The 16,120-nt window shown below is 36.0% G+C and overlaps 1 protein-coding gene across 1 annotated transcript in view; it reads left to right on the top strand.

The window, feature by feature from the left end:
• GC (GC vitamin D binding protein) overlaps positions 1-16,120 on the top strand; it is a 50,237-nt gene that overhangs the window by 98 nt on the left and 34,019 nt on the right. The window lies entirely within an intron of this gene.

The following is a 16,120-nucleotide window of genomic DNA, read 5'->3' as shown; positions in this document are numbered from 1 at the left end:
AGGCCTGGCAGGCTTTACACTGATTTCAGAGAATGCATGGAAAAGCTTGGGGACCCAGGAAGAGATCTGTCACAGGGGTGGAGTCACCCTGGAGAGCCTTCACTAGAACAGAAATATGCGGTCAAATTTGCAGCAGAGAACCCCCACTAGGGCCATACCTAGTAGAGCTGTGGGAGTGGGACTACCATAGAGACCCCAGAATTGCAGAGCTATCAGAGTGGAACACCAGCCTGGAAGACTGGATGCATGCACTGAGCCCAGGAAAGCCATAGGAGCGGGGCTGACTAAGGACTTGGAGTCCTAACCCCTACACCAGTGTGCAGAAGATGCTGAACATGGAGTCAAGGTAGGTTAGCCATCTTTGAGATTTGATGTCTACCCCGCTGGGTTTCAGACATTTGGGGGACCTGTTACCCCTTTGGCTCATTTATCCATTTTGGAATGAGAATTTCTGTCTTATGCATGTCCCCCATTGTATCTTGGAAGCAGATAACTTGTCTGATTTCATAGATGAGACTGGACTTTTGAGCTGAAACAAGACTTTGGGGATGGAATGAATGTATTTACCTGTGAGAAGGATATGAAATTTGAGGGCGGGGGCAGGGGCAGAATACAGTGCTGTAGGTTACTTGTGTCCCCCAAAAGTTCATATATTGGAAACCTGATCTCCATTGTAACAGCATAAGGCGGTGGGAAATCCAATTATGGTATTGGAAAGGTTGGGCCTTTGAGAGGTGATTGAATATGAAGACTATGCCTTCCTGAATGGATTAATCCATTCCCAGAGTAATGAGTTATTATAGGCATGGCTCTGGTGGTTTAGTAAGGAGAGCTAGTGAGAATTTTAACTCTCTCTTGCTCAGCCCATTCTTGCTATGTGAAATCCTGCATTGTTGTGTAGAGTCATCACCACCAAGAAGTCCACAAGACTGTGGACTTCTCAGCCTTCAGATGTAAGAAATAAATTTCACTTCTTTAAAAATTACCCAGTTTCAGGTATTCTGTTACAAGCAGCAAAAATGGATTAATATAAGATATACTAGTGCTGTTACATTCCTTCTTCATATAGTGCCATTTCACTAATTGTTATTTAAACTATATTTGCCAGAATGGGCTAGGTTATGCTTACTATCATAAGTAATTGGAATAAATCATCCCCACCCATACTGTAACTCTTTTATTTGTTTAATGGCTCAGCAGCATTACAAGTTAAAATGATGAGGTGGTAGTGGGGCTTTAGGTCATTAAGATCCTTACTATGCCCTCTGATAGAAGTAAATCCCTGATGGGAACCAGGGCCTCTATTCCAGCAAAACCAAGGGATAGGAAGCACAATTCCAAAAGATGGTCACCTGGAGCAATGGTGAGAGGGGCCAATCTTTCCTGCAAACTTTGGTTTCCATACTCACATGTTCTAGTTACTGAGGACAGTACTACATAGCACAGTATAACAACCATCAGTTTAATGTATGTGTGTACTGCATTCTTAATTACAACCCCCAAACCAGTGGTGTGCTAGTAAACTGACTTCTTTCCAAAGGCATTGCTTGTTCTAAGCCCCATTCAAATCTTGATGACTTTCAAGTCACTAATAAATGGATCAGAAAAGTATTCCTAAGTGGATTATATGCCATCTCCAAAGTCCAAACAGGCTTAACATGTGCTGAATCCCTTTTCTATAGGACTCCTAAAAACTTTACCTATGTGACAGTCCTTTCAAACTTCCTGGAGTTTATCCCTCACCCTCTGCTATTCATATGTCCTAATGAGACATCAGAGTACATACTAATTCCAGTTTAACATGTCCAATTTGCCTGATGACAATAATATAGTGAACCAGCATGATATACTACAGAATATCAAGAAACTCAGGATCTCGAAGACGATATTGTCACAAAGAATAGGAGAGTTGACATAACCTTAGGACAGGACAGTGGTGGTTTAATGACTACAGGTGATATGACCCTCTTTAAGCACTGCCATGGAGGCTTTTTGAACTTCACAGCATGGTATGAATTGATAATTGGCAAAATTGAGCCTGTCATTTCTTTTTCAAAGTTTCTAAAGCCAGTTAACTTTCAAGGTTAAAAAAACCAAGCCAGATCCACAGTTATTACTGCTACATAGTAATGAGTACAGTGCTACTGTTACTGCATAAGCCAGTAACTCATTATCTCATGCACCTCTTCCCAGTCCATCATCAGTTAGAGTCCTGATATACTGATGCTGCTGCATGCCGAGGGTTACCATCAACCTACCACCTACCACTACAGTGAGGTCTGATCACTGTGGAACAGTTAATTACTAGTTCCAGAGTTTCATCTTGCGGTCTGTTAGTACCAACTATCCTAGCCTGGGATTACCCTAGAAGTAGAGACTGAGACAGGGCTTGCATACATATATTTTATGTAGGGCCATGCTCACCCTTCAGGATGGTTCCCTCAGAGGAACCATTTAGATCCTCAAAATTCTCTGCCTGTGGATGGAAAAGAGTAGTACTTACCTACTGCTGTAGATTGAACATCCTCCCGCACCAAACTCATTGAAGTTTACATTGTAGACCCAAAGGTCCAGGTATTAGAAACTTGGCCCCCACTGTGACAGTGTTGAGACAGTGGGAAATCTTATTGTGATGATTAAAAGGTGGGGCCTTGAAGAAGTGATTAGATTGTAGGACCCTGCCATAGTGAATGGATTAATAATGGTGGTCAGGGGCGTGGTTCTGAGGGCTTTAAAAGGAGAGAACATGAGAGCCTCTCTCTCTCTCTTCTCTACCCTTTTCTGCCACATGAGACTCCTGCATTGCTGTAAAGCCACCACCAAAGAAGACCCTCACCAGATGCGTCTCCTGGACTTTGGACTCTCCAGCATCTAAAACTGTATGTAATAAATTTTGTTTTCTTACCAATTACCCAGTTCCATGTATTTCATTATAAACAATAGAAATGGACTAATACATATATTAACCCCTGTCCCCATTGTCTAGGCTTGCTTCACACGTGTTATCTCTCTCATCCTTCCAGCTTTGAACATACATCAGATATCCCATGCAGATGTGGCAGAGAAGCCCTGAGGCAGAAAATGAGAACCCCAATGCAATTGAAGTGACATGCCATCAGGTTACACCTGTTCACACCAGGTTTCTACACCAATGTTTGGGGGTGGGAGTGGTAGGTTAAGAAAAGGTAAGGTAAGGCAGAGAAGTGTCCAAGGCAAGCCATGTTCCCATGAGGAAAGGAAATCTGAAAATTCTGGTAAACACTAGTCAGGCCTACTACAGACCCCATTAAATACATAATAATATCACAGTCTGTAAAGTGCATGAAGCCAAGGGTCTGCCATATTTATCATAGTAAGTGCTGAATAAATGAGGGAAAGAATAAATGAATGAATGAACAATGCTGCCTATAGTTTAATTCTTAATAGGATAGAATGTAAAAACATGTCATCTCACTTACTAAATATGTAGATCTATGACTCCTCACTATCAAGTAACAGTGAACTAAACATTTTATCATACTTTATAAAACACACGTTATACAGGCAATCAGCCTCAATCATGTCTCAATAACAGATGAGAAAGACAAAAGGCAGACTAATATCCGTAGGTTTAATCAACCTACTTACAGAACAAACATGGAAATTTCACATAACGAATCAGTGATTTTTCTTTAACCAAGGTTAACATGAAAGATATATTTGAAAAGAAGCAGTATTTTAGCTCAGAAACATATGCACATAGTTTTTTGTTTTTTTGGTTTTGAGAAATATTATGTTCTGCTCTGCCCAGTTCAAAAGCAGAAAGTGATACACAAGTTTAGCGTAATCACAAAGCTATGTAGCTTCTCCACAAACATATTCTCCTAATAATGTATATGTTTATGATTTTGTTAGTGTATTTAAGACACAGAATGACAAACAGAAACAGGAAGACAATAAAATAAGAAAACGAGTTTTCAGCTTACACTCAATCGAGTATAAAGAGTTGCTCCTATCATATGGAAAGATTTCAGAATTCATTCATTTTCATTTTGCAGCTGATTTGAGTTGATATTTCTGTTACAGTGCTTTGATTTCTCTATTACTTTTAAGACGAAAAGCTTACATAGCTAAGATGGCCAGTTATGGTGAAACTATAGCCACGAAAAGCATTTCTATATGAATATTCCCAGTAGTTTTACATTCTGAAACAATGACCTCAAAATCAGTAATGCCAGCTTCTACTTTTGTGGCTCCCATTTTTTTCAAGTATGCAGACCCTTGTTTACTATCAAAAAATTTATTGTCATCCACCCATAACTATCCTTCATTCAGTCCTTTTAAATTAATATGCATTTCATTAATCAGATGAGTATCTAATTATAATTTTAAAATAGTAGTATGGAAAATATATATTCCATATATAATTTATATTAATTTACTGCCTCTTATTAAATGACTAGAAAAGAGATTGAATTTCCTCAACACAAAAAAATGATTGTTTCATAATGATGAATATGCTAATTATCCTGACTTGATCATCACACATTGTACACGAGAATTGATATTCAACTCTGTACCCCACAAATATATATAATCAATTAGGTCTCAATAAAAAAATAAAATGGTACAACCAAAAAGAGATAGAAAATATATATTCCATTTATAGTCATTGCTTATTTGCCAATGACAGAGTACTAGTTTAGGAGTAGGCTCTGGATCAAAATGCTTAATTTTAATTCATACTTTACTTACTAGAAAACTCTAAAGCTTAGTTTTCTAATCTGTAAAAGCAGAGGATGGTACACTTTATTGGCTGTTGTAAAGATTGAGAAATCTATGTAAAGCGTTAAGCATAATGTATAGCATATGTTAAGCTCCCAGCACATGTTAGTGGGGTTTTTATTAGTATATACATGGGTCTACTGATGATTTGCAATGGCATTGATTCTTTTCCTGGGAAAAACCACTTTAACTAATTAATCTGGTCAGTCCAAGTTGCTGAGCAAAGAATATTTAGACCATAATAGCTGTAGTATAGAAACAGAAATATTACTATTAAATGTCTATATAGAGAATTTTTTTGCTAGTCCATTTACAATTTTATTTACATGCAAATTGATTTTATTGAAATTTGATAACCTTGTATAAATTTAAGAATAACCCAAATCATGAGTTGATAAAGAAAAAAAAAATCTGTATAAAAATAAATTCTCACCATTTCTCAGATTATGCTATGAATCAGTAATCCTCTTAGTAAGAATTCCATGTATATGTAATAACAATCCTTCCATATCTAACCACCCCTTGAAAAAGCTAATGTAAATTCTTAAGCATTGTTCACATTTTAGGTAATACATCATGAAGACAACATAAGAGATGAAGTAGAGGGAAAAGGTAATTTTTAAAAAGGTAATTGTTTTCTTTACTGTTAGCCAAAAAAAAAAAAAAAAGGTGCTTCATCTAACTTTTTACATAGTTATTCCCTGATGTTTCATATGCTGTTAAATGTGTACTTTTCTTTATTTCATAGCTGTTCTACCTCTTACTGAAGTTTATCAGGTTTCTCCAGGTATAAATTATCTGCATAAAGAGGTTCTACTGAAAACTTTTATATCGGAAAATAATCATCACTACCTAACATATAACTGCTTACTAAAACCTAATTACTATCCATTCTATCCCACTAGAATTATGCTCCATAATGGCGAATATTTTTGTTCATGTTTTGATACTTTACCTCCAATACTTAGAAAAATGCCTTGATCAATAAAAATGTGTTTGAATAAATACAGGAATGGTTTATTAATGCTTGTCAAATTACTGGAATCAACAGTATAACAGAAAATGTTATGAGCAATGTGTTACTATGTTTATGCCAAATGACTGCAAATCTGGGAGAATTATTTTAAAAATGATGATGCTTGTTATTTTATTTCTTCCTCTGAGTTATTGTGTCAGTCAACATTTTTAGAACCCAAAGATTTAACACGTTCTTCACAAGTTTTACTATTTGAGGAACTTCTACACTTTTTCAAAGTGGCTGCACTAGTTTACATTCGAACCAGCAGTTTATGCAGATTCTAATTTATTTGCTTTCTCATTAATATTTATTATTACATGATTTTGAGAGTGTAGCCATCCTAGAGAGTATGAAGTGGTATCTCATTACAGTTTTAGTTTTCACCTCCCTGATGACTAATGAGGTCAAGCTCTCCTGTGCTTATTGGCCATTTGTATATACCTTAAAGATATGTCAATTTGGACCCTTTGCCCGTTTTTCAAAGGGTTTATTTGTGTTTGTATTATTGAACTATAAGAGTTCTCTATGTATTCTCGATATGAAAAGCTGTTTAGGTGTATGATTTGCAAATATTTTCTCCCATTCTGTGTATTGACTTTTCACTTTTCTTGATAGTATCTTGTGACGCACAAAAGCTTTCATTTTGATGAAGTCCATTTACCTATTTTTTTCTTTTGTTATTCATGCTTTTTGTATCATATCTAAGAATTCATCATCAAATCTGAGGTCATGAAGATCACTCCTATGTTTCCTCCTAAGAATGTAACGGTAAAATAGAAAGTGTAAAGTCTCAGCTGTGAATCTTCATTAATTGCTACTAATTGCTCTATGGTTTTCAAATATGTCCATGGCATAAATTGCTCCATAAACTGAACCTGTCAAATTTAGGCTAATTTGAAGTGATAGCTCCTGAGGTCAGTGTTTGAGATTTGTTCTGGCCCCAGGATGGCTTCTCACAGTGTCTCTATCTGTATTTCTTTCTAGAAAACTAGGCACCCTACAGTTTAGACTATATCGCCCACAATCTCCACCGTTCTTTTGTTTGTTTTGAGAGAGGACTTATGCTTAAACTTTTCATACTCATTGTAAATGAAGTCAGCAACTTTGGTGATTCAAAGTTCTCTATTCTAGGGTGTGCTTCTCCCCCCAGGCAAAATCTCTGAGACGCAGCTCTGGTGATTCCCCCTGGTTGGCACAATGCCATGTTTCATTCAGAGCTGAGTACTCAGTGGAGGGGAAAGTCATCAGCCCAGGCCTCCTTGGCTTGCCTCACTTGTTCTGGAGTTCCTGACCACAAGCCAAAGCAAGAGCAATCAGGGACCAAGTATTCTCAGAAGTGCCATGCCCCAGGTTGAGCCTACATCTTGTGTGCTGGAGCTAAGCAGAAAAAGGGCACTGACTTCTTGGCCACGTTCCCTAGAACTTAGCCTCAGCAATAGGTAGGAAAAGGCAGGATGAAAAATGCTGGCATCCTGCGCATCTTGGGATGATAGCCCTCCAACTAGGAGATGAGGATAAAGGAAGCCCCGTGTTCTAGTTTACCCATCTTGCTGAGCTGGAGGGTGGGGAAAGGGAATGAATGGATCTTGGTTCAAATACTACAGACTCTCACTTTTCTTACTGAGTTTGGTAGATTTTCTTGAATACGTGTTTCTTCATTTGCTATATGCCATTTCCAGAGACTTTAAATGAGTGTTTTTAAAATAATTTTCAACAATTTCACTGGACAGCAAGTCCATGGAGCTCCTCACACTGTTATGTCAAAAGGCAACTACAAGTTTTCTTTTGGGGGTGATAAAAATGTTCTAAAACTAGATATGGTGATGGTTCCCAACTCTGTAAATTTATCAAAACCCATTTAATTTTGTACACTAAATAAGTAATCATTATGATATTTAAATTATATCTCAGTAATTCTGCTAAAAAAAAAAAAAAAAGAATATACCAGGCTTAGCAAAAAATGGCTACTAACATGTCTGGAATAAAAAAGAGACTAGAGGTCAAGCAGTGCTACAAAACATTGGAGTTCCCATCCAGCTAGAATGGAAAGATGACTTTTTATTTTTTATTTTTATTATTTATTTATTTTTTTTTTTTAAAGATGAGCAGTAAGGGGATCTCAACCCTTGGCTTGGTGTTGTCAGCACCACACTCAGCCAGTGAGCCAACCGGCCATCCTTATATAGGATCCAAACCCGTGGCCTTGGTGTTATCAGCACTGCACTCTCCCGAGTGAGCCACTGGCCAGCCCTGGAGAGATGACTTTTTAACACCCAAGCATCCAGCTAAGACTCCAGAAAGACTACACCTTGGAAGATGTTATACCTTAATACACTTGTAGCATAAGGCCTACTGTTGACTCACCCTTACAAGTCCTTACAAGAGCTACAGAAGATAGAGTTTGGAGGTTGAGTCCTTCCAAGTTAGAGGGGCTTGGAAAACACTTTGGGCTCTTCATATACCCTCCCTAAGAAAAGGCAGAAAAATTTAGCTTACAAAATTTCAAGATAATTGACAAGCAATTGAAGAGCCAAATGAAACAAAAATCCCATTTTTATGGGAATAGAACAGAATGTGGAGTCTTTTTAATGTATCTTTAACAATGTCCAGTGTAGAGTGAAGAAATTACTATGCTTGCAAAGAAACAGAAAAATGTCACCCACAATCCAGATAAAAATCAGTTCATAGATACCAACCCTAAGATGGCCCAAACATAGTATGTAGTAGAGAAAGACTGAAAGCACCTTTTATTAAAATGGTGAAATATTTAGAGGATAATATGTTGGAAGAATTAAAAGATAGTCTGAAATGAACAGATAGAGAATCTCAGCAGTGAAATAGAAACTATAAATAAAAATCAAATGGAAATTCTAAAATGGAAAAATGCTAACTCCATTGATTAAAAGTGGAGATATCAGAAGTGTGATGAACTTAAGACAAATGAATAAGAATTATTCAAACTGAAGAACAGAGAAAACAAACGTTAAAGAAACTGAACAGAACCTCAGGGACATGTGGGGTAATATCAAATAGTCTAACACAACACTGGGAGTATGTGAATTGAAGTCCCAAAGAGAAGACAGTGAGACTGGAGCAAAAAGACCATCATAAATAACGGCTTACGATTTCACAAATTATATTAAAAAACATTGACTTACAGATATAAGAAGGTAAATGAGCTCTTATCAAGATAGAGATATTGAGAACCATACGGTGCATGCCATGGAATAATGACTGAAAACCCAAGGTAAAGTGATCATCTTGAAAGCAACCAGAGAAAAAACATCCTACATACAGGATAGCAATGATAATAATGACGACTTACTCTTCTATCAGAAGATATGGAAAAACACGTATAATGTGCTAAAAAAATTCTAAGCAAAAATAATAGCTTTAAGAGAAAAGAGAAGTTTATATAGAGCTTCTGAATAGCTAAACACATGGCAGTTCCTAGAAGGTGGCAAACCCGGGGAGGGCATGGAAGCTCTGTGCCCCTTCCCCATACCTCGCCCTGGGCATCTCTTTGTCTGTATCCTTTGTAATATCCTTTTTAATAAACCAGTAAACATTAAAAACAATTTATAACACCTGAAGAAATACTTAACAAAAAAAGTACAAAGGATGGTATGGGTGAATCATACTAACCATTGTAAGATTTTTAAACGTGGGAAATGAGCAGTGAAAAATACGAAGTGTGAAGTAAAAACTGCCAGGTATGAAATAAAAAGTGTGAATGGTCACATGAAAAACCAATAAACTTTGATATATTAAAGATGAATATCATTAGTCTAAAATTTAATAAAATGGTTAAGAAGCCACAAAAAATTAAAACACAATAAATATATTCAATTAACACAAAGTCAGGAAAATAGTTTAAAAGGAAAAAGATACACAAGAGACAAAAGGAAAGCAAACACATGCACAAAAAACAAATAGCAGAAGGTAGATTCAAACCCAACCACACCTATAACAACATTAAACATAAGTGAACTAAAAACTCCAATTAAATATAGACATTATAAGTCTTGATTCTGAAAAGCAAGATGCAACTGTATACCTTTATCAAGAGATTCACTTTAAGTACAAAGACACAAATAGGTTGAAAGTAAAAATGTGTAAAAAGATAAGCCTTTTAAACAGTAAGTATAAGAAACCTGTCATGACCATATTAACATGAGACAAAACAGACTTCAAGATAAAGTATCACAGATAAGGACATACTGATAAAAGAGATAATTTATCAGAAAGATATCATTATAAATCCACCTGCATATAATAACAGAGCTTCAAAATTCAAGAAAAAAAAATAGGATAGACAGAAATATAATGGAAAACTTTAAAATCCTTAATGAGAGTTGTAGATTTTAACACCCCTTTCCATTTTTTTGCCCTTTCCAGCTTCTAGAGATTGCCTAGATTTCTTGGCTCAGGATCCCCTTTCATTTTCAAAGCCAGCAATTACATCATCACTCCAGTCTATGCTTTGCTTCTCACATCTCTTTCCCTGACTCTGACCTTCTGTCTCATTCTTCCACATTTAAAGTCCTTTTGTGATCACTTGCCCCCACCTTAATAATCCAATGAAATCCCATATTTTACAGTAAACTGATTATCAACCTTAATTTCATCTACAATCTTAATTCCCCTTTGCCATGTGGTATAACATAAGCACAGGTGAGAGGGATTAGAATGTGGGCATCTCGGGGGGAGGGAGCCATTCTGTCTACCATAATTAGTTTCACAAAATTTCCTATTTTCTGACATTCTAGACTCCCTAAAAACTAAATTCACAAAAATTGAGACAATACATTCTGCTCCTGGAAGTAGAATCTATTAGATTATCTAATATTTTAGCTAATTTTGTAATATAATCCTGAAAACTTTTTTAAAATCCATATAATCCAATTTTAATATCACCTTTATTTATCCAAATTGCCAGCCCTTCCTCTTTAGACTCTTGTTCATTGCAGAATGTATAGGAGACAGAATTGTTAGAAACTCGTAATGAAGGTTAACACAGGCTATGAATATTGACGTTTGATCTATTTTTGAGTTAGAAAATATATATTTAAAATTTAGAAGTATACATTTACATTTTGTGCACATCCATTGGGACTGTTTATAAATGGATGTTTTGATGTGAATAGGCTTATTTTCTTTCATTTTATCTTTCATTCTCTTTTTCCATTTTCTCATTTTCTCTTTATCACTCTCTGTCTCTCTTTTTCTCTATAAATGATACAAGAATATACCACCACATTCAAAACTCTAGAAAGGTAATTGCACAGTTTTAATACTCCGTCCTGTTTCTGCAAATCACTTGGTTTTAGTGTTAGAACATAATTGAGTAAGAAATTGTTATAAAGTGATTTCTTTTCAATTAACTGAAACTAAACTTCATATTTTCTTAAGAATACTAAAAATACGTAGCTGACAATTCATTAGTTATGAGTATACCTGTAAATGGTCACTATGGAATTCTTCATTCCACTGAACGATAGGGACAGAAAGAGATGTCGCTTCCTGTCTAAGGTTATCAACTGTCTCAAATGAACCTTGTTTCTGAACTATTTTTTCTTTTTTTATTCTATTTTCTTTCTTCTTTTCCTCTTTCTTCCTTTGCTTTTCCAATCCTAAGGTAAAATCATTTGCTTCTAGTTCAAACAAGCATTTATCTTAAATATCTTTCAGTGATGGTTCTCTTTAGTGATATATATTTATGAAAGCGTCCTTGGGAAAGTTACAATTATTTGCCAGTTTATCAAATAAAACCTCTTAAACCATTATAGTCTGGGTAAATGGAGCCATACCAGAAGATTTGTTTGTCTCTAATTTTAGCTCAAACTTTCATTTTAAAATAAATGAAATATTTTGCTTAATAAATCCATTTATATTTGGGAGCTTTTTCTGAACTCCCAAACTTTGTTGAACATGTTTATATAATAGCCCCTTTTGTTTTAAATACAAATGAACCACTTGCAGATTTTCATGAAAACCCAATTAAAATAAAAAACTAAATTGGCTTGTTCATCAAAATAATTATTACTCAAATTTTACCTGGATTTCAATGAGCAAAAACAAATGATAGACTTCTATCATAGTTTTTCATTTCAAACACAGGGTTGACAAATTTCACTAGGTACTTAAATTCCGTCATTAAGCTGATTATTATGAGGATTTACCCTGTGGAGTTTCCGTGTTAGCTTTTGGGAGTATCCAGATGAACATGCTTTAGCTAGAGTAAGAGCACCACATGAGAGCAAAGCATGGAGACAGAGAACCCAGCACCGCATGGAAATTTCAGGTGTCTTCTGAGCTCCAGAGTAGTCTACTCAAAATTCGACCTGAACACATCTTCCTCCAAACTATGGGTCTCCTCCAGGGTCTTCTATCCCAGAGACTGGCATTCATATCTGCCCACATGCTCTAGCTAGAACCCTGGGCGTCGCCTCTTACTCTTCCGTCTTCCTCTCAATGTCTACTCAATTACCACCCACTAGTGATTCTGCTCTCCACAGTCTCTCCACAGTGCTGGCACCACCATTGTGCCTTGCTTGGACATCCAAAGCAGTCTCCAAATAGGTCTCTCTGGATCTACTCTCATCCCAGCCATTCCCCGCATGCTCACAACTCAGCACGCTTGTCATTTTGTTTTGAACCTCTGTCTTCCTAGCTAGATGAGAAAGTCCATAAGAGGAAAGGCCATACAGGTATTTTTGCCATCGTAGCTTGTGTGATACCTGGCACAAAGTGGTATGAATTAAATATGTTAAATGAATAAATGAAAGGCTTCTTCTATTGAAAGAAAAGGAAGAGCAAACACACAAAGTAGAGTAAAGAAAAAGAGTATAAACAAAGATTGTGAAAGGCTCAGGAGCCTAATGTGTTCAGTGAGCCAAAAGCAGTTAGCCATACAACTTTTATTACACCAGGCAGAGTGCCTTTCAGAGGTAGGCAGGATGAGTTCGTGAACTTTAAGCACAGGCATTGGCCTAAAGGGTTTTAAGTAGGGAGGCAGTAACATAGTCTTCTTTGCATTTTAGATAAATAATGGCAGCAACAGAGGGGAGATCATTTAAAGGTAGGTTAGTTAGAATGCTTTTAATTTACAAGTGACAGAAACCCAGCTGGAATAAGCTTTTGTAAAAAGAGAAATTTATTGTAAGGATACAGGAATTCCTCATGGAGGTCAAGAAAAGGAAAATGGCTGGGCTACAAGAATACCCTGAAATCTGGACTGGCTCTGTTCCTTTCTATACATCAACTTTAAGGGTATTATTTTAGGCTACTTTTTTAAAAAATTTTTTTATTTTGTTTTTTCAGTATACAATGTGGCTGATTATTATGACCCATTACCGAAACCTCCCTCCCTCCTTCCTCTCCCCACTCCCTCCCAACCTCATATCTGTTCACTTGTCATATCAACTTCGAGGAATTGTAATTTGTTATGTCTTCTTCCCTCCCTCCCCCCCAGGTTGTTTGTGTATTTATTTATTTATTTTTAGCTCCCACAAATAAGTGAGAACATGTGATATTTCTCTTTCTGTGCCTGACTTGTTTCACTTAATATAATTCTCTCTAGGTCTATCCACATTGTTGCAAATGGCAGTATTTCATTCTTATTTATAGCAGAGTAGTATTCCATTGGGTAGATGTACCACATTTTCCGTATCCACTCATCTGATAATGGACATTTGGGCTGGTTTCAACTCTTAGCTATTGTAAATAGTGCTGCAGTGAACAGTGGAGAACAGGTATACCTTCGACTTGATGATTTCCATTCCTCTGGGTATATTCCCAGCAGTAGGATAGCCAGAATACAGCAAAACATATGCAAAATTATACACCATGATCAAGTGGGATTCATCCCAGGGATGCAAGGTTGGTTCAACATACATAAATCAATAAGTGTGATATACCATATAATAAAATCAAACACAAGGACCATATGATCATCTCTATAGATGCTGAAAAAGCATTTGATAAAATTCGACACTTGTTCATGATAAAGACTCTCTACAAGTTAGGTATAGATGGAAAGTATCTCAATATAATTAAAGCCATATATGATAAACCCACTGCCAATATTATCCTGAATGGGGAAAAGCTGAAAGCTTTTCCCTTAAGAACAGGAAATAGACTAGGTTACTTTAAACATCCATTTCATCAGGTCACTTATCAGGGAAAGATAGTGATAATGCATTTTAATAATTTAAAGAGAATCTAGATAGAGAGAACTTTCTGGCAAATAAAATCCTGAAGGTCATTTCTACTGGAGTACTGAACAGAAGAGCTTTTAAGTAGCCTGTAGCAGCATAAAAATGTTAAAGATACTGCTTTGGTAAAGTGTGTAAGAACCAAGAGGTACTTAAATAAGACAAATGTGAACAGAATTAAAGATGGGCTTTGCCTCACAATTTTGCCTATGACTGGCCCTGTTTAGGGGAAAAATCTACAGTTCTTCTGAAGCCAATAGCAGGGTAAAGAAAGAGAAGCCACTTCAAATCAGTGCTTTATGGGAAACACTCCTGTAAAATTCAACTGCTTAAATATTTAATGAATAACTCTTATTAAATACATACTTCTATAATAAATTTCTGAGTGGCTATAGCTGCTTCTGTAACAGAGACTGTCAGGAAGTTTGATTTTATCTTTTTTACCCTTTTTTTTTTCCTACTTGACTTACTAGAGTGATTATTGTCACATGAGGCATCCTATTTAGGCTAATTATGATTATTTCTTCCCAGTTTTAAAATTGCAGTAAGTAATCAACATTTGAAAGATTCAGGAAAATTACATAAATAAAACTGAAAAAAGGCTCATATATTTAGCTACTAGCACGTCAGTGCCAATTTTCTATTAGAAAAAGATGAGCTCAGCCAAGAGAATGCATTTGACAGCTTGTGTAGAGATTTCTCAAGAGGACACCTAAATGAGATGTTGCAATTCTTGCTACATGTAGTTTTTCATTAAACAAAAGTGGTAAATGTTATTTCAAAAGCAGAGGTAAAGTTATAATTTTTTTAAAAATGAAAGAACAGGGTAGTCTTAAACTGTGTAGCAAAATTCATGGGAAATAATCCAAGTGTATTTTTGAATGAACTAATCATCAGAAGACTAAAGTACTGTTAAATAAAAAAGGATACAAAGGTATATATGTATATTATTATCTTAAATAAAAATAGAAACTACAGAAATATACTGATGTGTTAATTCTCTCTGAGTTCTGGGGTTCTCAGTACTTTTTAAACTTGTTGGCACTCATTAGAGTTCCTTTATTTCAAAATAATTTACAGTAAGACTAAAACACATTTTTTAATTAACTCGCAAAGTAAACTAGGAGTTGAGCCACAAGAAAAATGAAAAATTTAGAAGATGCACAGTAGGCAAGAAATTGATCCTAGAACAGGATACAGTGGTCCTTGAACAGAAAAGCTATCTTCCCATATTATCTTGAGCAATGTTTATAGTATCTGCTAATCTTTACCAACAAATTTCCATTGGCCTTACAGAGCTATCTCTGCTTCGATCATACATAGTTATCTTTTTCTAACTAGCTGGACTTTATTTTCTGAACCTAACCCCCCTTCTAAATAGATGGAGGATAAGACTACAATTATAACTGCTTAATGCAGTTTATTGAGGTTTTGATAGAATCTTCCCATGTAGTTAATCCTTGGCTACTGAATTGATAATGGAACGCTAGATCACTGATCTGTGAGACCCAGGACACAAGGCTGGCTTTAAAATCTTTCACTGATTTCCAGCCCTCATTAGTTCCAACAACCTTCTCAGATAAAAATTTAGAGAGTCACTGGAAGAAAGTGGCAATAACTAGAATAAGAGTAATAGATAACATTAATGCATGTTACCATGTGCTAGATATTATGGTAAGCACTGCACATGGGTTATCTTAACTAACCTCACAACAATCTTATGACAAAGATACTAAGCATTATTACCACATTGCATACAAGGAAAATGAGGCCTAGGGAGGTAAAAACAAGTTACACAGCAATTAGAGCACAGTAGGGATTTGATTCCAGAACCTGTGTACCCAACCTGTCCCTAACCATTTCCTAAAATGAGGGCTACTGCACAGACTAGGAACTCACCTAATTCCAATAAATGATCACTATCTGCCCCTCTCTGGGCAAGTCACAGAATCTACCTGGAGGTCCGTTCCCTCTTGTGTAAAATGAAGACATTGGATTCCATGTCATACACGGCTACTGTGAGCTATTGAGTTATATTATCATAAAATATGCCAGTTGTATAGCATTAGAAGGAGATTTAAACTAGCTATAGGGAGTGCGAAGTTTGCCACTAACTTTTTAT

Source organism: Cynocephalus volans, chromosome 9, assembly GCF_027409185.1.
Source record: "Cynocephalus volans isolate mCynVol1 chromosome 9, mCynVol1.pri, whole genome shotgun sequence".
NCBI classification, from domain to species: Eukaryota; Metazoa; Chordata; class Mammalia; order Dermoptera; family Cynocephalidae; genus Cynocephalus; species Cynocephalus volans.
This window is presented reverse-complemented; position numbering and strand designations above follow the sequence as displayed.